Source organism: Hermetia illucens, chromosome 1 (assembly GCF_905115235.1).
Source record: "Hermetia illucens chromosome 1, iHerIll2.2.curated.20191125, whole genome shotgun sequence".
NCBI lineage: Eukaryota > Metazoa > Arthropoda > Insecta > Diptera > Stratiomyidae > Hermetia > Hermetia illucens.
The window spans coordinates 18,080,489-18,104,907 of NC_051849.1; the positions used below are offsets into that span (position 1 = coordinate 18,080,489).

The 24,419-nt window shown below is 44.4% G+C and overlaps 1 protein-coding gene across 1 annotated transcript in view; it reads left to right on the forward strand.

Annotated features, from left to right (window-relative positions):
- The first annotated feature begins 2,638 nt into the window (after window positions 1-2,638).
- Window positions 2,639-24,419, forward strand: part of LOC119646177 (protein Wnt-1-like) — a 348,364-nt gene continuing 326,583 nt past the window's right edge. The window contains exon 1 of the mRNA XM_038046560.1: window positions 2,639-3,341. The gene's annotated coding sequence lies outside the window, so the exon portion shown is untranslated. The remainder of the gene's footprint in view (window positions 3,342-24,419) is intronic.

Here is a 24,419-nt window from a genome sequence, read left to right on the forward strand (position 1 = left end):
GAACAAGTCCCCATTATTTCCCTGCCTAAGAAGGTGATTGATGATAACTTGACATGAGCAAGGGCGTAATTACTAAAGTTGATGAACAGGGGTGTGATCCTGCTTCTCTTAAAAAATATATAGATTAGGATTTGGTTGTGTTGATTGGTAGGTCCAATCTATGGGATTCATCAACAAAGAGATTAACCTGTTTTTGCAGACATTTGGAGGCCGAACTCCAATTGTCTCCGGTTGCCAAAATAAGAAAATCGTCCGCATACTGGAAGTTTTCAATACTATCAGAACGTTTATTGTGTAAGGATGCTGTATACAGGTTGAACAACATTGGACTTAAAACGCATCCTTGGGGATGCTATTGTCAACTTGAACGCTGTCCAGGCCTAGTTGAAGACGTCGATTGGACATTATCTTTGACATTGATAGAACAATTTCAGCAGGAAAAGGGAAACGTGACATTATGTCGCACAGAGTCGCAAGATGCACCTTCCCGTAGGCATTCTTTACATCCATTACCACAGCCAAAATCTGCTGACCCCTTTCCTTAGCTATCGAGATGTACAACAAAAATGCAAGCAGACGTAGATTTGCCTGCAGAATACGCGTAACAGTTGGCCGGCAGGACTTTGCATTCATCAATGAAATTATTGATATGAATCTTGAACATCAAATTTAATAGTTTGGCAAACACAATAATGAGGACGATAGGGTATTAACTCGTTAAAAGTTCAGGTTAAGCAGAGTTTATGAGCCTAAAGAAACAGAGTTGAAGACCAACGGAGAGTGGCATGACAGAAGAACTCAGATATGGACAGTATTTGCGGTTGAAGGATGGATGCTCGTACAGATTTTGGCGAAATAGCACGAACGCTGATAGTAGTGCCAAGAACGTGGATGAAGGATGTCAATTTGGAGTATCCCAAAAGAGCAAGTGGTGAGCACTCGAGTAACATCAATACTATCGAAAGGATCAAATAGCAGTTCTACTGGGTTGGATGGGAATGGTCGGTTACAGAGTAGATACGATCGTGTAAGCAATGTGTGAAAACCCCAAAAACATAGAAGCATGAAGATGCACCGAATTGTGATGTTATCGCTCTTTGAATAAGAATGAAAAAAATCCAGAGAAGGTCAGGCGGAGGTTGCATCCTTGAAGTAATAACCGAAAGGTGAAATTCGACATAAGAACCACTCCTGTTGATTCCCACGAAAAGAAGTTAGCGTTTTTCAACGATTCACAGCTGGGTAAAGAGAAATTGCTGAAACCCCAATCAAAATTAAACATTAAACAGATAAAATAAAGTGGTCGAAAGCGAATGAGAATGAAATCAGAGCACCTGGAGAGATGAGTACTATTTAGAAAATCAGGCGATAGACGATGTAACGTAAATCGCGATGCATGATGCAAATTTAAATTGGAGTAATGACAATTAGCTAGGACACCAAAAGTGCATAACTACAGGGCGAATATTTGGTTAAAATACTTGATAACAGATGACTTGAATGACAGTAGGGAAATCCTGTCAAAGTAGCAAAGTAGTTTTCTGCCAAAGTATTCGCATATCTTTCTGGAATTTTTTGTGGAGTATAAAAGCGCCTGGGGTTAGCTCTTGGTTTCAGTCAAAGTTTACAGCCAGAAAGATATGCATCGGATATAAATACACCTCGAATTGAATCAAATGTTCTATAATTAATTATGCAATAAGTTCTGTAATTAGGCGGGAAATGAAACGTTTCCATTGAAGTTGTTGAACGGGTTTTTGTTGAATGCTATGCAATCCAGTGATACAGATCCATGAGAATAGTGTTTATAATTGGTACGGATGTTGAGAATTACGTGTGAGGATGTCGATCACGGAAGTCTGGGAGTTTCAAGTACAGGTTTTAGAGGGTTTTGGAAGTTCCAGGATATTCCGTGTATGCGTCTGTCTTCTTTCACAGATGGTTAGTTGAAACTGTATCCTAAATAGCCATATAGCTCTAAATGACTTTTACGTTTCTTTTTCAAAATGGCGGCGATGCATCTGGAATAAAGATTTAAGAAAATTATTATTATTCAATTGTTTTTATTCAATGAATGAATTATTTAGAGGATTTATAAGTGAAATTTACTTGGTTAGGAATTCGAGGGAAGCCAAACTTAACTGTTGCAACAAAAGGCAAACAAAAATTCCACCATGTTCTTCAGACGCTAACCGCACCCATGCAACAATAGCGGTAAATATGTATATTAATGTGAGTGCAAACTATCTAAATCTGCATCAAACTCCTTCTGAATATTTATTGAATTGTTCCTTCAATCTAAAATCTATTGTTGCATACTCACGCACGTCCTCCCAGTTTGTAACGGACATACTCAGTCACGTCGCCATGTCCTGTTCTGTTCAGTTATTTCCTTGTGAAATTTCTCTATTTTGTTTCTTATTGGAATAGTTTGGAATTTGTAGAATGGTTTCACACAATGGTCCAATGCCGAGCCTGAGCGAGTCAACTGTACGCTTGTTTTCTATGCGTCGCCATCGCACTCACGGCGTCATTTAATGTGAATTTTTTTGTAACCGCGCGCATACGAGAATCCGGCAACTGGTTTCGTTGTTGGTCGTTGGATTTCCGATATATTTTTGTTTAGTTGCATTTGAGTATTTAGAACGATTGGACGTGTAGTTTCCGTTGCTCCGTGCCGCTGCTTTTCTGAAGAAATTGTTTTCTGGTGGATTGTGAAGAGGATTCCAAGTTTGGGGAGGACAGATTGCGCTCCTCACGCGGTGGTGTTTGAATTTTTTCCACAGACTAGACCAGGGTGGTGCTAGTCTAGTTGGCTGACTGCCGGAAGGGGTGGTCCAGCTATCACTGACAAAGTGTTCCAAACCGTCTCGAAAAAAAAAATTTTAACTAATTTTTTGAACCTAGTTCTGAAGAGTTTTAAAAGAGTGATTTCCAGACGATTGTGTCTTGGTTTCGAACCCAGAAGGCTTCCGGCTTCTACTCCAACCGAAATCAGGTTAAATACCTTCCTGTCCAGTGCTCCGCTAATAATTACCTCAAAAGTGTTTATATTTCCGCGCGTTTTATTTTTTTTTTCCTTTGCGACTTTCTATTGCGAAATTAATCTTGACGGTCGGCGAATTGTGTGAATGATCGCAGACCGGCAAGCGATCGAGTGACGGACGGCGTCGAGTGAGTGAGTTGATAAATGCAGCAACAACGTTCCACGTTCCGCAACATCGAGAGCGAAATTCGCAAAAAGGCGGCACGATCTCTAAAAGCGGCAGAACTTTGAAGGAATTCGCGTGATGTTTTTGCTGTTGTGAATTGAACTGTGGCAAAGCGACGAGGAAGCGAAGGTCTGACATCCCAACTGATGATCCCATAGTCTATTGAATGTAGTCTCCCAAGTAACAGGCGGAATCTTAATGGAGATTCCCCGGTCTGGAGCTGGGAGACCTTTATTTTATACAGTATCATCTGAAATTTATAGTCTATCTGATGCTTGGAGTTTAGGAGAAACTGGGTCCCCTAAATGAACCAGGACTAGGTTTCGCACCGTGGTCCTGGTTATGAATGTTTGTGTTTGTCTCTGTGCTTGTCTTGCTGCTGTAGATTTATCGTTTGCACAGCATTAATTGTGATGATAATGAACTATAAGCGAGCCAACCTCGCTTGTGAACGGGACAAAGGCTGAAGAAAAACTAGAAGATGCAAATGAACCAGGAGAAACACTCAGATAATATGAGTAACATGTTGGAACGACCCTTGTTAGCACTGATGAAGGGAACAAGTTGTTCCCGAAATATCGGTATTTGCACAATAAAAATCAACACTAGCGAATAGAAAAAACAAGTTTTTATTATTTCAAATAATTAATCGCTGGAAATACCGCGTAATTACACTCAGAAAACCCCTAGCAATGGAGCTCATGAACATAATAAGGGATTCATCTTTAAAAAAAATAGTTTGCCTCAGAAACCTATGCTCAAAATGATAAATTAGCGGAACAAAAAAAGCATTGTCCCGATAAGTAAGAAAATTATATCAACGAATTAGGGGAGAGCTAGCTTTGGTCCTTCTTACCAGAAATTAGAATTGACTTAATAGATTGGGCAGTTTACAGACAATCAGTCGATTGACCCTAATGTAAAAAACGGAGAAAGTATGTCACTCGAGAAGGTGTACCTTTTTGAAGGATCTATGGAGAGTAGAGATTCGAAACAAATGACAGGAAAGGCCAACATATGAAACCTGAAACTACGAGGGTCAGCCTCTTGCCTCTCTCTCCTTTGCTGGAGAGTCAGAAGGCTCTAATTTAGGAGGTAGTTGGTTACCCGAAGTCTTAAAATGAAAGATTATCTCAGAAGATATTTGGTAATATTTGCAAATACGTATTTCGGGGAGTGTTGAAAGTTGCTGTCTTGAGGCCTGGCGTAGTTTCTTTTTTATCCAATTTTCGATAAGTTTTCTGTAGTATCCGTTTTTCTTGGCTGTTTCCAGGATATAGTTCATTTATTTATTTTTCTCTCATTGAGCGGTGTTGTGATAATCCTGTGAGTCATAAAGTTGTATGTCGCCATCCTATGGTGAAAATCGTGGTTTGAGGTGTATGTGATGGTTGGTTGTGTCTGGGTCGGTTTCCTGTAGATGTCGAATTCAAAATCCCCTCTTTCCTGGATTATTTTTAAGTCTAGGAACGTAATCTCCTCTATCTCTTTTCGATCTCTATGGTGAATTCAATGTTCCTGTGTGTCTGGTCAACTTTCTCCAGGATTGTTCCTGCTTCTTCTGTTTTGATAGTTGCTAATACATCGTCCACGTATCTGATCCAGAATCTCCCGAGTGCCCCAACTTCCTCAAGTTCATTCTCCAGGTTCTTCATAAATACCTCGCATAGCAGCAGTGAGATGGGGTTGCCCATTGCTGCCCCGGAGGTTGTTTTATGAAATCTATTCATACACTTTTGGTAAACCCCTTAGAGAGGCGAAGATTAGTTCATGCACAGTCTGAAAACGAAATTCATGATCGTGTCTATACAGATCGATAGGTATGCCCTTATCTGCTCACTGGGGTCACGCTCAATAGGTAACTGAATAAGTGTTAACGGAGGTTTGGAGCTTATTACTCAAAAGTTGAATCATTTCGCCAAGGTCCATGACACGGTCAGAGTGCAAATAAAAGTGATTGGCGTAGTCGAGTTGATTATGTGTAGCAACTTTCGCTTCGCTGGCTAACAATAATGAATGAATGCGTTCAACTTCTCAAGGTTTCCGTCAGCATTGCACTAGTAATGACAGCCTTCTGCTCCATATGCTCCTTGACCTGCATTACTCGGCAGTCAGCCAGACCTAATGACGCTCCTTCGGGACGTGACAAATAACTTTATTTACACCGGAGAGAAGAGCGTAAGTGCCTTTCTCGGTGGCCCAAGATGTCTGCTATTCGACCAGAAGTTTTTCCATTACAGTCACACATGCGAGAAAACGCAAATTCGGTACACGAGGCCGATGCTAGCGCCTTTCTGGTTTCGCACATTCAGAAGACAACTCTTAAATCTACTGCTGATTGTGATGTGGTCGATCTAATTAAATATGTACATGTTGCCGTTTAGTTGAGACCCAATTGACTGTATGGCAGACTCTGTGCTGGAACAATGCGGCACCAATAACGAGGCAGTGGAAGCTGCAGAGAGTCGGAAACATGTCAACATTGTGGTTACCATAGACAAGACCGTGTTTTCTCAGCACTTGATGAAGGAAGATGTTATCAGAATCTACCTTAGCAATGAGGTCGTCCATTACAATTCCATCCTTCTCCTGTTCTGTTGAGATGCCTCACATCTTGGGGCGGAATTAGTTAGTTAGTATTCTGTCTGATACCGGTTCTCTGGACAAGATGACATGCCAAAGGAAGGCTGCTATGACTAATCCGACAACGAATTTACGCTTACTTCCGGCAAACTTGCCAGAATATCACAACATAGTTCAACGGGAGGGAGATTAGTGCTCCCCAGGGTACTAAAACTCACGCTGAAGTTGGAACAAGTACGTATGCTGGAGAGAGAGCGAAAGGTCAGGATCGATTCGAGACATGATCCCTGTTTTCGAAACGTTTCAATTTTAAGATTTGCAGGTTGTTAGCCCACAAATTTCTATCCCTTTTAATTGTTTTTTAGGGCAAGAGGGAAATTCCAACTTAGAGTCCGTGTTTTTCACCTTCCTGACATCTATTATTTCCCACCAACTACTTCGTTCACGCTGCTCCCAGGACTGAGGTGAGGCAACGTTTGATGAGTTACCTCTGCCCAGATACTCCCTCTTAACTTTTGACCTTTTTTTGGTCACCTGCTGATTTCCTAGATGGCTCCAATGACCAATGAACTAACAACCTGTGACATCATTAAGGCTTCAGCTTTTGACTTTTTCTTAAGAACTCTTTCTTTCTCCATCGGCTTGTTATAAAGGGTCCTAATGATTCCGTTTAATAAATGCCTTGGATACCGAGAACGCCTATGTTGGTAACTATCTCCTTCTAACTCCTCATTTTACGCTCTCGTTATTAGTGTTCTTGGTAGGACGGTCTTCGTTTGGACACTTCCTTTTCTAAGCCTAAATCAAGTGTAGCACTTGATACCAAATTAACCAAGTTATATAACATCGCGGCAATGAGATCAAGGGCTGTTGGCGGACGCGCGCCAGTTCCACGCAAAAGACGCCGGTACTGAGGTTGCGAGCCCCTTCCCAGTAAGGATTTTCCTTCTTTTATCTTCTATTCTGATGAACAAACACGTGGCCGTGCATAGTCTGAAAAGAAGGTGCATGAATATTCACACATCAATAGGTATGCCCTATATGCTACCTGGGATTGAGGTTGATGGGAGATTCGGCGACTCCTGACACGCCTAGGCCAGCTCTCCGTCAGTTTAACTATCACACGCATTTTCCTTGGAAACATATGTTCATTTATTTATTGTGCACGTGAAGGCCAGTTTTTATACAGTTTAGCCTTCTTCCTTCATCCGGATGAAGTAAGCCCTCTACTTGTCCGAAGAAGGGATCACGACAACTTTTCGGACAAGTATAGGGCTTCTTTCATCGATATGCTTGGCAACAGCACTTTTACGTCTAAGGATACTAGAATTTCATCCCTTTTTATCCCCCCGGCCTCGTTGAGTCTGCCAATGGCTTCTCTGTCGTTTCCCACTGCCTGTTTTCCTATTTTAAGGCCTAACCTTTTGACTCCTTCCAAGAACCACTTCGCAATATTTTGGGTCGGTGAATTGCTGCTATGCCCTCTGACCTCGTTGCCTTCTTTATGTTTTTTGGGGAGGCATTTGATTGTAGGCAGAGATGGGTTAGGCATTCTCAGTTCGGCTGCTTTCTTAATAATGGGCCTGCATTCAGTTAGAGCTTTTTCCACTGACGTTTTAACGGAGTCTGGCAGAGGGTCCTTCCTGATGACGTGAAATTTACCTTCTTCTAATTTTTTGCGAACTAAGTCATCGTATGCTCCTTTGTCCATGATGATCACTGCGTTTCCTTTGTCTGCTGTTAAGTAAGTTTAAGTTTATCTTTTAATTCTTTTATAGGTTCAGTCAGTACTCGCCTAATTTCTACTTGGGTTTCGGCTTTTTCTTCTTGTGATGTATATTTGACTCCTGCCTCGATGTCAATTACGATGTTCTCTTTGGGGTCTCTTATGGCGAAGTTCAAGCCTTTATTGAGAAGTGAAAGCTGTTCCTGGGTATGAAATCTTCTTTCGGTTTCTCTATTGCACCCTGGCCCGCTTGTGTTGTGGTAAGCGCCTCTATATTAGAGCAATAAATGGGCAAGGCGTTCCTACTTTTGTTGCGTAACGAATTATTCTAAAGTATTTGACGCGAGAAGAAGTAAAACCATCAGAAAGTCACTCCAAAATCCGCGTGTACAAGTGGCATATACATTTTTCTGAACGACGCGGAATGGGAGTCGCGATCCGCGTCCACGAACTTCCTTCACAGACGAAAATATCCTTGTAGTTAGGGGCAGGGTCTTATTATATGTTAATTAACATGTTCCTTTTGTGGTATCAGTGGATACAGATATGAGTGCGCGTTACCGACATCTGGATTCAACTGGTGCTCCTGAGGCCCTTTTCTAATGAAGAAACTCTCATAAGGGTCCAATTTTGTGGACCTCTTTCAGTACCGTTACTTTCTCCATTGTCTGGTCATGTTCTACAATATGCCGTGCCCCGTTTTATTAGCTCAGCTTCTTTGAAATGTTCCTTGACCCGAGTGTTGACTAGCCATTTGGTTTGCCCTACGTATGTACAAGGGCAATCTTCGCAAGAAATCTTATACATGCCGCTTTTTTCCTCTTCCTTTTTCGGGTATTTTTCATTGCCTAATGGCCCTTTGAACGTGTGAATCCTGCTTGATCCTACCGCTTCGATGCCTTCTTTGGCCAAGATTCGTTGCAAGCTAGATACTAGCACTGAGGAAGGAGGCACGTGGTCTCCGAAACAAGTGTATGCGGAAGGAAAATAAAAATATTTACAGTGTAAGGAACAATACTTAGTGCTTTTCTTAATTTAAAGTCATATACTTCACATGATCTCCCGCAATTCGATCCTAGTCATTTCTTCTTGATGCTCCAAAATGCTGCCCTCGTAACACAATCATCCACATTTGTACGACCTTCATTTTCAAAAACGTTGAACACGTATCTTCCCGTTTGCAGAGGATTCTACTGATTGTGCCACATAAATCTTAGCTAACCGTCTTTTGACCGTTAAATCTTTCCAGCTTCCTCTGGTTTGGCTCTTTCAAATTAATTGTTTCCTTTACTTTTACCACTTTTCCAGAACCTTGCCATACTTGCTCGAAAGTCATCTCTTTCTTTGCCGTAGCACTGAAACGATAAACACTATTGGATCGCTCCACGATACTCACTCGTGTATCGTCATTACTTTTCCATTTTCTTCTGTTTATCAATTTCTGCACAGTGATTATCCCAAAAATCTTGCCTTTTCCGTGTCCATTTATCAATCCTTCTGATTCCTTCCACTTCCTGCGACGCTTTTTGTAATTCCGTGTTACGTACCTTCCTCTATTCCAATCATGACACTCGCAAGTCACTCAGTGAGTTGTAAACTGTTGTTACATTCCTTGTCGTCCAGCATATGCCTCTTGCTACCTTTGTTGTGAACGGTCTCAAGTTCTTCTTGTCAATCGCTTCTCGCCACTTCACACTTTCCATCTGCCGACATATCACTCCTCGAATACTCATCTCCTCCGCCTTGGCACTGGTATGCTCACTCTGCTTACAAATTTCATACCTTCTCACATGGACTCCTGCCATTTTACACCTTCACTTATGACCTCTCCATAGTCTCCTGCTTCTCGGCAGTTTCGCTCCTCCTCTTTAGTCATCTTATGACTGATCACTTCTTCTAATTTTCGAATATCCTGACTGGACTGCAACTTGTCAACTTCCTCCTGCCGTTTTTCAACTTCTTGCGCCATCTTTTCCAACCGCTTTGGAATCTCATTTGCGTTCTCATGCTGTATCACTTCCTTTTGTGTACTTATTTCCTGATATATCGGCTTTTCATCCTGACACACTACAGTTCCCTCTTTTCTTTCCTGAGATTCTTCAGGGGAATCTCCCAATCGCTTTGTGGTTCCTGCTATCTATTCTGCTACTTCTGGAGTATCTTTATTTGGCGATTTTTCGTTCTCTCGGCAGGCTACTTCCTGAGCGCTTTCCTTTTGTTCTTCCTTCACCTCCTTTTCATTAAATATTTCTTCCAACCGTTAGTTGAATTCTTTCATAAATTTTGCCTGCTTTTCTTTTCCTTTTTCGTCTTGCCATGCTTCATTTTCCTCTTGTCGCCTTGTAAATTCTTCCAGTTGCTTTCTAGATTGGTCTTGTTGCTTTCTAGATTCTTCTTGTTGCTTCCTAGTCAATTCTTTTATAATTTTTCTGGTGTTTTGGAGATAACTTGCATTAGAGCTGTTTGTTGTTGTTTATCGCGGTCGTTCCAGCTACTTCCTCGCGACCCTCAACAGACGTTGCAGGCTCACACTAGAATTCACGTTCCTCGAAAATAATACCTCGCGACTCCAAAGCTTCCCGGAGTCTCTTCTGCAGTTCTGCTTTAGTTCCTGTCGTAGGGAGCGCCAATTCTAACAGCTCCCTTTTCAGCTGCTCCACTTTCAAGCCTTCTAATTTAACCATCCTGGTTAACGCAATCCCACGCTGTCACCAATTGTTACGTTCTTGCTTTATGTAGACTTGTCATTAGTTACGTTATTTGCTTTACGTAGATTCGTATCACTGGATTGCGTAGCACTAGACAAAAACCCTTTCTATAACTTCAATATGAGCGTTCATTTTACGTTAACTTATACAACCGTACTGCACAATTATTTCTAGAAGAATTCCTTCAACTGGTGCAATTCGACCGACACGATCTGTTTCAACTTTAGAACTAGGCTAATTTCTTGGGCGAGCTTTCGGCCCTTTTATACCCCGCGGAATACTCCAGAAAGGCATGCAAACACTTTACTAGCAAATCACTTTGCGCCTTTGACAAGATCTCCTTACTGACATCAAAGTCATCTGTTAACAATTATCCTAACTAAATATTCGCCCTATTGTTATACAATTTGGGTGTCCTGGCTAATTGTCATTACTACGATTTACATTGACGTCACACATAATTTTCCAAACTGATTTTCGTCACAATATCTATATGGGTCAAAGCCCGCCTGGAGATTTATAAAGTTCGGATACGCAACGTATGCTTCGGAAAGCTCAGCAAACGTATTCGGATTTATCTTTACTACGAGCTGGAATACCTTATTAAGTTTGCGTACCGGACCCAAAGCGTCGGTTCTGCATATCCTACAGTAAATTTAAAGTAGCTCTTCCCTGATACCTATAGGGAGTACCCATCTTCCAAGTCTGTTTATAACCATGATTTCCTTTTTGTTGACTTTCAGCAGGAGATTAGCCCACGTGATCCGCGGCTTTTGAGTGGTTCTATCACACTCTCAAGAAATCCTCTGAGCCAAGTCCTTCCTAGCGTGTTTTTTACTTCGCTACGCAGCTAATTACATGGCCATTTAGGCGCTATTTTGTTCAGTTTAAACTATCGCCAAAAGACTATCTATTCAATATGGATCTTCCAGCAGCTTGTTGCTGCATCTATTGGTGACCGGTTGGCCGCTGTCTGTGTACCTCTATATGCTTATCTGAGGCTTATAATGGATGCATCCTGTATGTCGTGCAGATTGAACTGTTCTGCTAAGGCAGCGCTGGTTTCCACCTTAGAAATGGTCTCGCCCAAGTTCTTCTGCTGTATAATGATTTCATGTATTTGACCACGCAAGGCAGCACTTTGGTCAAGTAAATTTTTGACTTGGCTGCGGAAACCTACGACTTTAGTTTCTTCGGACCTTTGCAGCTCCGCCATGAAATTCCTCCTTTAGTTCCCACGGATCCTGCTGATATCTAACTCGAATCTTTGAGATCAGGATTAGCTTTCACCTATTTTAGTATGTCTGCGTAGGACATACTACCCATGCTTGAATTGATGATCGCCTCCCCCCCCCCATTTTTAGCCCAACTATGGACCAACTTTTACGTACTTTTGAATTGGACGTCAGCTTTCTTAGCGGCGCTAGTATTTTAGGTACTACTTTCCCGTCTAGCGTGATTTTAGGTCCCTTCCTCAATGTGGGCGACATGATTTTGTTTTTTTATTTTTGTAAATTTTCTGATTTCCAGGGCTTTCATTCTCGTTTTGCTGAAACCTCTCGTTTCTCTGATCATCCACGAGTATACGCTTGGGTATCACCTGCGTTGATTGCTCACAATCGATTCCTTCACATCTTCCTGCGATTTGTTGCATGGATTCCTGAAGGCTCTCATCATATGCTTCATTGCTTGGTGCACGTTGTCTTGTCCTCGATAAATTCCGATAGCTCAATAATTTTGGCTTCAAGCAAAATACAGCCTTTTTCTTCAGAGTGACCGACCATTTCGGGACATCTGGGGCAAGTTTCTTTCCGCCTTGGATATTGGAAGAGATCTCCTAATCGTTGAGCTTGTCTTAAACGGATTCGGCTGTCGATTTTGAGGAGCTTCCTGTGACTCCCTACGCTCAAATGCAGTTGGTATTACTACTACTTGTAGAACCCATCATCCTCCTGCGCCGTTGTTCCCTAGAGCAGAGCAACGTGCCCGGTTTAGACACTTCCTTGTTTGATCTGCTTGTAGCAATAGATGTCACGGTGGCAAGGTGTCCACCGCCCAGGCAATGCAGTCGTGGGATATCGACGATTGGGAGCTTGTTTGCTTCCTTCCAAAAGCCGCCGGTACTGAGGGTTTGAGCCCCTGCGCCGTAAGTTTCTACCTTTCCTCCTTTCCCATATTGGTTAATTGTTCTGCGTGACCATCCCCTATCTATCTTTATCCAGGGGTAGGCATTTTCCTCTCACCTACCCGACCTGCTGATAAACATATCCATGTCCATGCGCACCTCAAAATGCGTCCAAGTGCATATTTATACGAATCCGTCGAGTATTCCCTTATTCCCACGGAGGGACGCACCTGATGGTAAATCTGGCAGCTCCGCGCAGGACAGTTTGTGCGTCTACCTGTCTATCACATAAGGTTTTCTCAGGGACATGTAACCGTTTCTATGACATGAAATTTGGTGGAAAGTTAGTAAGTGTGAGCCCGTACGCATGCAGTGAATTACGTTGTGCTATTTTTTATTCTCCGAATGTAGGCTTGTGAAATATCAAACGAAAGGTCTTGATTAGCACTAGCCACACCACTAAGTATGGCGATAGACGCAAGAAAACGTAAACGGCGGAAAGTGGGGTCAAGTCGGTAACTCCCGTGAGGTTCATACAGGAAGCAGTGTACTCTTCAGTTATCAGCGGTTTTCACATTAGACTACACTTGTGTCTATAAGCATAAAGGTTAGCGAAATTACCCTACAACATGCCAAAGGCTCTTCCTCTCTATTAGCAGTAACGCTGGCAAAGTGGCAGGACTGTATTTACATATTTCTGGTAAAATAGCCATGGGTCTGTTGTATAGGACCAGTAAAGGAGACTAGGATTTTTTTCGATGAGATGTCCTCGAGATGGACAGTCTGCGTTTTGATGTCAAAATTGTTAAAGACAACCATTGTGAGACAATTTTGTTCCCGGGGCCTAGTTGCAGTCAACTTCCAATTCGAGGTTAATTTTGTTTTTTTTTTTTTGTGGGAGTAGGGTAGGTGAATGCGTTTACGCACAGAGTGTTGGACTCCCGCAACAGCACGCTGGCGGACTACCAACTAAACACCTCCCTGTCATCAGAGAACTAGCCTGGAACCGTTTGCCACATTACTTCGGGCTAGCCCTCCCGCTCTCTCGGCTTTGGGAGCCTTCAAGTCAGGGAATTCCTTTCACCAACGGGAGGGGAGGGGAGGAAAGGAGTTGTTAGTTCAGGGAACCCCTTACCGTCCGATCCCTCTGCCGGTCGAGTTCAATCTTCTTCGTAGTAAGAAGAGCCTGAACATAATGCGCAATACGATTCCAGCTGCCAGCGCTCTTCAGCATCTCTCTGACAATGTTGTCTGGAGAGAGCTCCCCTGTGTCTGCATAAAGCTGCTGGCGAAGGCCGTCCCACCTCTCGCAAGAGAAAAAGGTGTGTTCAGCGTCATCCGCCACTCTATTGCAGAACACACAATCAGGAGATCGCGCTTTCCCAACCCTGTGCAGGTAAGACTGAAAACCTCCATGCCCACTTAGAAGTTGGGTAAGGAAGTAATCAATCTCACCGTGCTTTCTGTTCAACCACGGGTCTAATTTGTCGATGAGCCGCGCAGTCCACTTGCCCCTTGGCTCATTTTGCCAAGAAAGTTGCCACTCGTTAAGGGTGCATTGACGTTCTTCACGGGCAACCACTTCTCTTAAGTTTTCGCTCTTACGGCGGTAGATAGCTTTGCGCTCCTTGGCAAGGAGGGCAACGGGGATCACTCCCGCAATCACCATCACACCCGGTTCGGAGACGGTGCGATAAGCAGACGCCACTCGCAAAGCTCCCCGCCTCTGCACTTGAGCGAGGCGTTTAAGATGCACCTCCTTGTCAAGGGCATCAGCCCATACCTCCGCACTATAGAGAAGGACGGACTGCGTTTCTCCCATGAGGAGACGGCTCCTAGTTGATATAGGGCCGCCGACATTCGCCATTAGCCGACTCAAGGCCGCGACTCCTGCTGCGGCCCTGTCCGCGGCTGCTTTGATTTGCTCGAAGAAGCTCATCTTCGAGTCGAGCATTAAACCAAGGTATTTAATCACTGGTTTTGACTCTATAGTCAATTCACCGATCGATATGGGACCCAAGGTCGGGATTCTCCTTCTGGTCAGGATGACTACTTCGGTTTTTTCCAGCGCAAGGTTGAAACCGCGAGCAGTCATCCATCCGCTTACCCGTCGCATCAATATGCCAAGTCTGCTTTGCGCCTGTTCAACAGTGCGTCCGGCAACAAGTGCCGCAACGTCGTCTGCATATCGAGTCTCAGCAGACTATCGTAGGAAGCGTTCCAGAGGTCCGGCCCTAGGATGGATCCCTGCGCTACTCCCGACGTGATTTCCATCCTCCTCTGGCCCTCTAGCGTCTCATAGAACAGGGAGCGGTCTTTCAGATAATCCCTCAATATCCGCAAGAGATAGCTTGGCACGTGAAAGGAGTTCTCTAGTGTGCCTAGCATATCTGTCCATCTTACGGAATTGAAGGCATTTCTGACATCAAGCGTTATGAGGAGCACTATCCGTCGAGATCGGCGGCTGGTGCCCCGGCTCGATTAAACGCATCTACGACCTCCATAATAGCATCCACTGTAGATTTCCCTGTTCTAAACCCAAACTGCCTTGCGGATAAGTCCCCGGCAGCACGGATCGCTTCAGCGAGTCTACCCCTGATGAGCTTCTCGAGCACTTTTCCGGCCGTGTCAAGCATACACAGCGGTCGGTATGCAGACGGGAGCTCCGGGTCTCCTTTACCCTTACTAATCAACGCGAGTCTGGCCACTTTCCAGCGACAAGGAAAAATGCCCTCCTTCAAGCGCGCGTTGAACGCTTGGAGCAGCAATTCTGGCCGTTGGCGGAACACCAGTTTGTAAACTTCCGCCGGGATGCCATCAGGACCTGGCGCCTTCCTGTTTTTCATAGTGAGAACCGCTTCTTCGAGTTCTCCCATTGTGAAAAGGGGGCAATCCACGACGCTTTCCGCGCTGTTTACATCAACCCGTACAGGGAGTCTGGGGAACAATGCCCGCAAAATGCAGTCCATCTGGTCGGTGCTCAATATGCAGGGCTTTCGCAGAGCCCCGATTTTCCGAGTGACAAGCTTATAGCCAAGTCCCCACGGGTCATCATTCACCTCATTAACAAGATTTTGCCAGCCGCGAGCTTTGCTTTTATTTATAGCGCTGCGGAGTCTCCTTTTTGCTGATCTATATTGTGCCTTTATGGCACATGCCTCCTCGTTGGCGTACAAACGTTGTGCCAAACGGCGGAGCTTATGACACTCCTTCCGTAGGTCGGCAATTTCCGTCCACCAGTACATAGAAGGCTTGTCGCGCCTGGGGCCTCTCCGGGGCATGGAAGTCTCACACGCCGTCGTTATCAGATTCATCACTGAATTTACGACAGTGTCAGCTGCGACACCACCACCCCCCGGAGTGCCCCCCAGCGCGGCCCTACCTGGTCCAAGAGCTTCGACGAACCTTCCGATCTTCACCTTCGCGACATTCCACACGCAGGGGGAACGTCGTGTTGGTGCTCGCCGGGAAGTAGCGTCAAACACTTCGAACGCAATGTACTGATGATCACTTGCCGAGAAGTCTTCTAGGACTCGCCACCCGTCCACCGATGATGCCAGAGATTCCGACACAAAAGTGATGTCGGGAATGCTTCCTTCACAACCTGGGCGCCGAAACGTTGGCGTGCATCCGGTGTTTAAAATTACGAGCCCGGTTCTCGCCGCCATTTCCAGAATCCGTTTCCCTCTGGAGTCTGATTGAGGCATGCCCCATTCAAGAGCCCTGGCATTAAAATCACCGCCAACCAGGATTCGTCCCTCCGTGCTCGAAGCGGCGTCCTCCAAAGCATCAAGCTGGCGCTGAAAGTCCGGAATCGACTCATTCGACGTCAGGTAAACGCTAAAAAACGTTATCCCTAAACACCGGATCCAGACAAATCCGTCCCCCCGGCCTTCGGCAAGAACACGAAGTCGAACGTCGTCCCGAACCCAGATGGCAGCGGTGCCCGATAAGTCGAGATACCATGAGGACGGGTCCTTGTTTCGGTATTGCTCGCTAATCACCACTAGATCAGCATTTACTTCCGCAGCGAACTGTGCTAGCAACTGGTGAGCGGTTGCACTCCGGTGCATGTTAATTTGCAAAATGCGGATCATGGCGTTCGCACCCTAGCCCTCTCCAATTCCGCCCTGAAGATTGAACACCGTCCCGAGCCCGCAGTGTGTGCGACGCTTTCGCCAGACGCGCCACGATCCCTGCAGAGAACACAACTCTCGCTTTCCTTGCAAGTCTTCGCTTGATGACCCCTTGGCCGCATCTTCGACATGCTGTCCTCCTGTCCGGACCCTTGCAAGCTGCTGACGTGTGTCCATAGTCCAGACACCTGTAGCATTTGGTGGGGACTATCCGCATTCGTACCCTGCATGCTACCCATCCGATTTTGATTCTCCCGCTGTTAAGGAGTTTCCTCGCATATTGCTCGGGGACATCCACCACGGCAAGTTTTTGGCCTCGAGCATTTACAGAGGTAATACCTACCCGGGTATTGGTTACCTCTGGACATTCACGCTTTAGCGCCTCCTCTACTTCGACCTTTTCTGTGAGGCAGTCAAGATCCCGTATTTCTAGAGAGCACATGGGTTCTAGGCTGGAAACAAGAGCCTTCTGTCCCAATAGCCCCTTGACCGCTTCGCAGAACGTGCTCTTGCTGGTCGTCTTTGGGCCCAGTTCGACGAGAACTCCACCACTCCTCGTTTTCCGTATCGAAGACACCTCTGCTCCGTTCTCCTCGGGTTTCATCCTGTAGCGGATTTCACTAAGGACTTCCGCAAATGTCTTGCCTTCCGTCGGCTTAATGAGCAGAGCCGACGGTCTAGTCCTTCTTCGTTTCCTCGTTTTTTCCGCTACTGGCTTTGGGTTGGCAGCCTCCTTGTTTTTGGACAGACGTGTCTCTGGCGACGGAGTCCGTTGTTTCTTTTTATCCTTCTTCGCCTTCTTTTTTTGGGCCTTGGAGACTACTTCGATAAAGTCTCCTTCAGGCACGTCGTCCTCTTTCCGCTTTTTCCCCTGTTCACTTTGCAGAGGGCTATCTGTGGTCCGTTTGCCGCAAGCAGCATTCTCAGCGGGGAGTGCGACTGTTTCTGCTCTACAATCGTCTTCCGCTGCTCTCCACGTGCGTCTATAAAAGGAAATGCGATCCAGTAGTTCCTCCAGTTCCATCAGCCCGTTTTTGACGCCTTTGCTGACGTTTCTCTGAAGGAACGTTGCCGACCGCATACGTTTCACCACTGCTGCGCACTTTCTGATGAGCCTTTCCTCTTCGGCTCTAGCGAGGACGGTCGAATGCACTTCCACTCGATTTGTGTCCAAATCCATCTGCTCAGGACTAGCGTTTCTCATTGAGCTTACTTCCAAAACAGGGGCACTGCAAGGTAATGGAGTTGCCATCTCCGCACGGTCAGTCGCGCCACTTGATGAGGCTTCCTCTTTATTTGGGCGCCCCGGTGTCTCATCGGATATATCAGTCCTCGTTGCCTCTTTCACTGATCGCTGCGGTGAACGACGCATTCTTGTGCTCCGCCCAAACGCACCCAGCTCTTCCTCCTTGTCTGTTGTTTCGTCGTTTTATTCATGGAGAATGAAAAAGTACCAGCGCATCGTGTGCAAGGGAGCGGGCCGCAATAGTCAAGAACGGGTATACCCTCGGGGACACAGCCCCTACCCCAGTTCCCTGAGGCGTGACCTACGCTTAGCCGATCCCGGAATTCACGGACGGATCAGCGCTCGCTCGGGGCAACGCGGTCTACTAACACCGGTTCAATGCACACTTCCCGACCAGGGTCCCGAAGGGGCTGGCTCCTGATACACGTCGCAACTACCACCTTGGCAGAGCTACGCTCACATCACCCCATCAACGCCGACAGAGAGTTGTCGACGGCTCCGGAGACTCCCAGTGTGTCCCGACGTGTACCGGTCATTCGCAGTTCGCTCTTCACCGAGAAGCTTTCTCGAGGCTACTACCTAGGACGCAGGTATGCTGCCAGCTAGGGGGAAGAACTACTTACTCGGGCACCTCGGGGACGTCACACCCCGTATCGTAAGCGACCCGTTTAAAAATCGCTAACGACCCCTGAGGGGAATACGAGGTTAATGACAAGAAGAGAAACGTCATAGTTGCCTCCGCCTACTTACCCTATGATTCTGGGTGTCCTTCGCTGACGCAAGAGCTAAGGGATCTGGTAGTGTATGAAGAATCAAGTGGCCTTGAATTCTTAGTTATGTTATGTTGGGGCAGCAGCAAATGCAATCTTAGAGGAGAGAAGCTGTTTGATTTTATCACGAAACGCGATCCTAGGGTATTATTAAGAGGGCTTCTATAAGGTTGACTTTGGAAGAGTGAGTGATTCTTGAAAAGTTAACTTTATTGACTTTATTTTTCCGTATAATAGTTATCTCAATTTCAGGCATATGGTGCTCCCAGAAATAGGGCTATTGTGTATACCCTCCGTTCCTTCGCACAATATGAATTTGTGGTGCTGTCGCATTCGTTGACAAGATCACCACGTCTTCGATCAAATCTATTAGCACTTTCTTATATGCTTTCGTGAAGTATTCAGCCAGACCCCTCTGTATTACCAAACAAATGTTTCAAAGTCTTTTTTCTGCGCCTTTGATAAATCTACATGCCTACGGAGAATCAACTTTTCCTATGCCGTCCGCGTCAGGCCTGTTTACGCTTCATGAAGTACTAAACAGAAAACATATAAGTTGACTGTGAAGAAAGGCGTGACAGTTGTGAAATATATTTGCCAAGCAGCAAAGCAGGCTGGCTTAGAATCCATTATCCTTATCAGAGTTTATTAGCATCAATTGACTGAAAATTTTAACTGCGTTAGAGGAAGGCTTTAGTTAGCATAGTCTATGGTCTTATCAGAATTAGAGTGTCATCGGTGCCTAAGTCAACTATAATCGTTTGGTAAGCCTTTTAAGAAGTTCTTGCAATTATCTAGGTTCTTAAATTAAATCTAATTATTTAGTATCTTGAAGGGTGGTAGAATATTTCATTTCGAGACCACATCCGCACCCTTGGAGGCAATGTGGTCTGTATTGCGCTTGCCGCTTCAATTTGATTCAGGCACTCATTCACAACTGATGAAATTGATACCCGACATCCGGCCTATGATAGAAATCCTTTTACCACCAATGAAAGGGGATCTTCTTAGTATCCAAAAATAGACCTTTAACTATTGCGCCATCCGGATATTGTCAAACGAACTTAGCGCCCCAAAGGAGTTTGAGTAACGCTGGTGTTAGAAGCTACGATACAGATTTGGATATTATCAGCAATGCACACTACCTGTATAGGGCTTACCAAATGAAAGTGGCTAAGCATATTCCCTCAAATTGAGTTTTCTGAAGAAGAAGCCAGTGTCATCTGCACGGTTTTCCAATTCTAAATACTCGCTTATTCACAACGGGATGTAGAAACTCAGGCCAATGAGTGTCTCCGTTAAATAAAGTCAAAAGGAGTACTCAAGGGTTTGATTGGCCAAAAAATGAAAAAAACAGCGGAATCACTCCCTTGGAACTAACAATCCCCTTTGCTCAGCCTTGGTAGTCTTAGATAACGAAGCAGGCTCGTCTGAACTGGATTTTCCACTTCTCTTCGATTGTAAACTGGACTACTGGGGTTTTCAAGTCATTGTCTAACGTAGCACACTTTCGCCGTTTCGGTCTGCCTGTAGGTTCTTTTCCATCATCTATGCTTCAGTGTTTATGGTCCTCTCTAATGGCTTGACCTTACCTCAATTTCTTAACACGCCTCCATCCAGGTTATACTGATATACAAGGTAAATTCATAATATGAAACTATGCAGAAAAACAGAACCTCGGTTGGAAATACTGATCTGGAGCGAAAATTATTATCTCTTTTTTCATTGAACTTTTTATTTCTTGCCCCGGAGGGAACTCCGGGCCCAGGGGTATCCTCTCCTTATCACCCCTCTCTTGTCAGGTCTGGCTACCGAGTTTTTGAAAGAAGACCGACGAAGTTGTTTCTAAAACAGATCTAAGTTACGGGAAGGTAAATTCCATCATCAGAGAGGAACTTAGATTCCCAAAGATCTCAGCAAAATGGGTTCGTCGGCTTCTTTCTCTTGAACAAAAGAAAGCCTGTTTGGGAATTTGCCAGAGGTATTGGTTATTGAGGACAATGAACAATCTAGTTTGATGCAGAAATGGCTAAGCTTGTATATTTCAAAAGCTTATCTACTGAAAACAACGGAGAATCTGGAGTAATGTTTGGAATCTTAGAAGGATTCTCTCTCTTTTTGGCCTAGAGGGAGTCTTGGGTATCTATTTGGTGTCAGATCGTAATAACTAAAAAGAAAGTATTCCTTTTGGTTCGGTTGGAGATGAATGACAACAAGTGGCCAGTAGTGGTATATGTAGTTTCGCTGGGATCGTGCCCTGAGAGCAGTGCAACTATGTAACCAGATCTTGGTAGACACCACCGTTCTACTTTTCTGAAAAATCCTTTTTATCCTAGAATCTAAAATTCGTAAAGGCAAACGGTAATTGAGTGGAAATTGAAGTAATACAAAGAGTCTACCAAAAAATTATCTGGAATTGTCGAACAAAAGAAACAATTTTCATTCGTTTTTCAACCCTTTTTTTCTGGTTTCAAGGTATGTGCCAGTACCCCAGTAACACGTATGTGCCAAATTTTGACCAGTTTTAGTTTATGCTTGAACTGAATCAAAACCAACACCCAAGAGAGACCAATTTAATCTCGGGGATAAAAAAAAGTCAGATGGGACTAGATCTGGTGTATACAGTGATAGGTCGATGTTCGCCATTATCTTGCAAACGCTTCAATACCTCGAAATTATATTCTTCGTTGAGCCTATTTACCTCTGGAGTGATTTCTCGATATACCGAGCAATGACTATCATAGAAAGTAATAATTATCAATTACCCAGGTTACAATCGAGCGAACTGGCGAAGCCGATCTAGATGAGGGGGGACAAAGGCTAAAGAAGAATAGTGAGCACTACCTTGACTTTCCAGCGCCTTTGATGTGGTTTATTTTGTCTATCGGCATCATTCCGGTGTCTTTTAACTTCGTTGCAAGTCGGGCTTTTAGACCCACATCTTGTCACTACATAATTACAATTTATAACACGAATGTGAGAATTGACGTGACCCAGCATGTCTTGAAGCATCTGTTTATGATACTCGTTTTGAAGAAAACTCTCCTGTTTTGGAACAAAACGTGCGGTTACGTCTGTTATGCCTAAACCATCCATAAAAATTCAGTGAAAAGACCGTGGGAAATTTTCGGTCCATGGGTAGTTTCTCTTTAGCTGAAATGGCGATTAAAATCGAATGCAATTTTATTGATTGAAGAAGATTTGCGCTATTCGTATTTTTGATACATCTGATTCATTATGAGCTCTTTTTATCTTAATTTGTTAGTCGTCACAAAAAAATAGTTCGTGAATCACAGTTTAGTCGTTATTAACGTATGGCGTGGGCTAAGAACTTTCCAAGTTTGAGTGCTTATCAAGGAAAATATTTCATTTTTTGAGCACCTAATTTGATGACAAAATTGTCAAAATAGGTGCTGAGGCGGTTAAACGGCCATGCTTTGAGGTGACTTTTGTCAACCAGAAGGACAAAGTTGCATATACTTCGCATCGAAAAATTAACGACTGTTGATCGACCGCATCCTCATCATAATATGCGTGAAATATGAGCTGGACTCTTGACATTACTGTCTTATACACTGTGATGACTAAATTAGATTGTCAATGGTCAGACGATTATCCTTAGTGGCCAGAGACCCCTCCTAGTTGTCTAACATAAAAAACCAAAAAAAAGAATATCGAAATTGACCGTGAAAGTTCGCCAGCAAATATTAAAGTTTCATCGAAGTGCTCCGTCGACACGTGCTTACACGCCTCTGTGCTAGCCAGGTTTGGCACTGTGGGGGGTCAATCAACAACATCAAACCACATTGGTCAAACGGGAAGAATAAGGATAGGAGAATACAACTTTGAGACCGTTGATAATTTCTCCTATCTAGGGTCGAAAATCACAACCGATAACAGCTACGATGATGAAATCCGCGCAGGGTCGTTGTCAGCCTATTTCAGCTTACAGAAACTGTTCCGTTCGAAACGTATCACCATAGAGTCAAAGCTCTTACTGTACAAGACCATGGTCTTGCCAGTCCTCATGTATTCCTCGGAAACTTGGGTTCTTAGCAAGAAGAATTGCGAACTCTTGGCCGCGTTCGAGAGAAAAATCCTCCGAAGAATTTTTGGCCCCCTACATGAGGATGGACGATTCCGTAGTCTCTATAACGACGAAATCTATGAGTGATACCATGACCATGGGGGACAGGAAATGTGCTTCATTCGAGCAAGGTAAATCAGGTGAGAAAGCAACTAGAGCTTTTACTATAAAAAATGGGCACATGTGCTTGTCGAGCTTATGAAATAAGTTTGGAAGATTAATATCATCATTATCCGGAAATCCAAAGATGAAAATTCATATTTTTGAAAGTGTTCACTTTTAGGCCCACATTGGGCGCCATTTTAATGAAGCTGGGTGTTCGAGGGTGATCAAATACTAACCCCATTGTTAACAACGCGGCCGAGCCTGAACATACCAGCTTCTTTCTTTCCACCTTTCAAAAGTGGGATATACTTCTGTCCTTCTGGCTGACATTAGTCAAGAATGCATTTAAAAATCCTCATGGTATGGGAAAGTAACCGGATCGGACAGTAATTTGAACCTTCTGCTGGACTACCTTTCTTTTTCCATATTGGAGCTGTGGTACTTTTTTACCAGTCAGATGGGGTTCTACCTTCCTGAATAACTCGATTAAAGACTTCACTGAGTAACAATGCTGGGTCCCAGCTTTTCGCTTTCCAGAAGTTAGATGCGATGTCGTCTGGTCCTGGCTTTACCCAATTTCATCCGTTTTATTGCCTCCTCGACTTCAGTTGTGCTGACAGTCTTGTACCTATGATTTTATCAGAGCTTCACTGTTAGAAGCTACAATGCAAGACCTACCCAAATTTCTATCGAACTATGGAGTACGGCTCCCGTGTTGAAACGCAACATCACGTCGAGGTCCAAAGATCTCTGTTCGCTTGAACGTAACCACAACCCCCATGAACCTCCCCCCAGCAACCGAGTTGAAAGCACATACAACAAGAATTCTCCTAAAGTGTGTGAATTCAGGGGTTATCCCGGTTTCCATGGTACCAGTATATCCCTGGTAAGGTTTTGTGTCTGATCACCCTAATTAGACCTTTGGAACATTCGGCAAATTCTTCAGTTGAAATCTGCTCGAAATATTCTCGCTATCCGTGGCGGCTCGACGGTCGGTGAACAAAGTACCGCTCTTGTCATTAATACAAGTGTTCGATATCCTGTGTGCGCACGTGTCGGTTTTTGGGAAGTCGATACAGATCTCTCTCTCCATCCCGAGTGTCCAGTTTATCGTAAAGATCTTTATAATGGACCGCTCGGGTGACAGCGATCGCTTTCTTTGCTTCCCGGTTGGCATTCTTGTAAATTTGCCAATTGGCGCGTGCTTTATCGTCGTGAAACTTGTGGTAGATGCGTTTCTTTTAACGGACCTTCATTTCAACATCGTTATTCCACAGCCCAGAGGGTAGCAGAGGCTGCTTTGTGGATCATGTCTTTAACTTTGTTCCACGATTCATGCACTTTCGTAATGGTCAGTAATTGCGTAAGTGAGATCATTTCTTCTTAATTTTCATGAAATCGCCACCATTTAATTCGTGGTGAGTCAGCACGTTTGGCACGCTGCTTTATCGGTAGCTTCCTGCCGCGTCGACTGAGGTGGACGACCTAGCATTTTTCCCAGGCTTATTACTCGATCCGATCATCTTGTTTCTAACGACATTGGATGCATTTTCTTGGTTGGCCAGTGAGCACCAGCAGTTCACCTTAGTCAAGTTAGGATAAATAACCCCGGGTTAGCGTGTAGCGTCTTAGTTTACATTCTTGACTAAAGTGCCCTACCACGCTTCAAGGCCTAGGTTCAAACTGGATTGTTGAGCGATCGATTATTATTATTTTCGGGA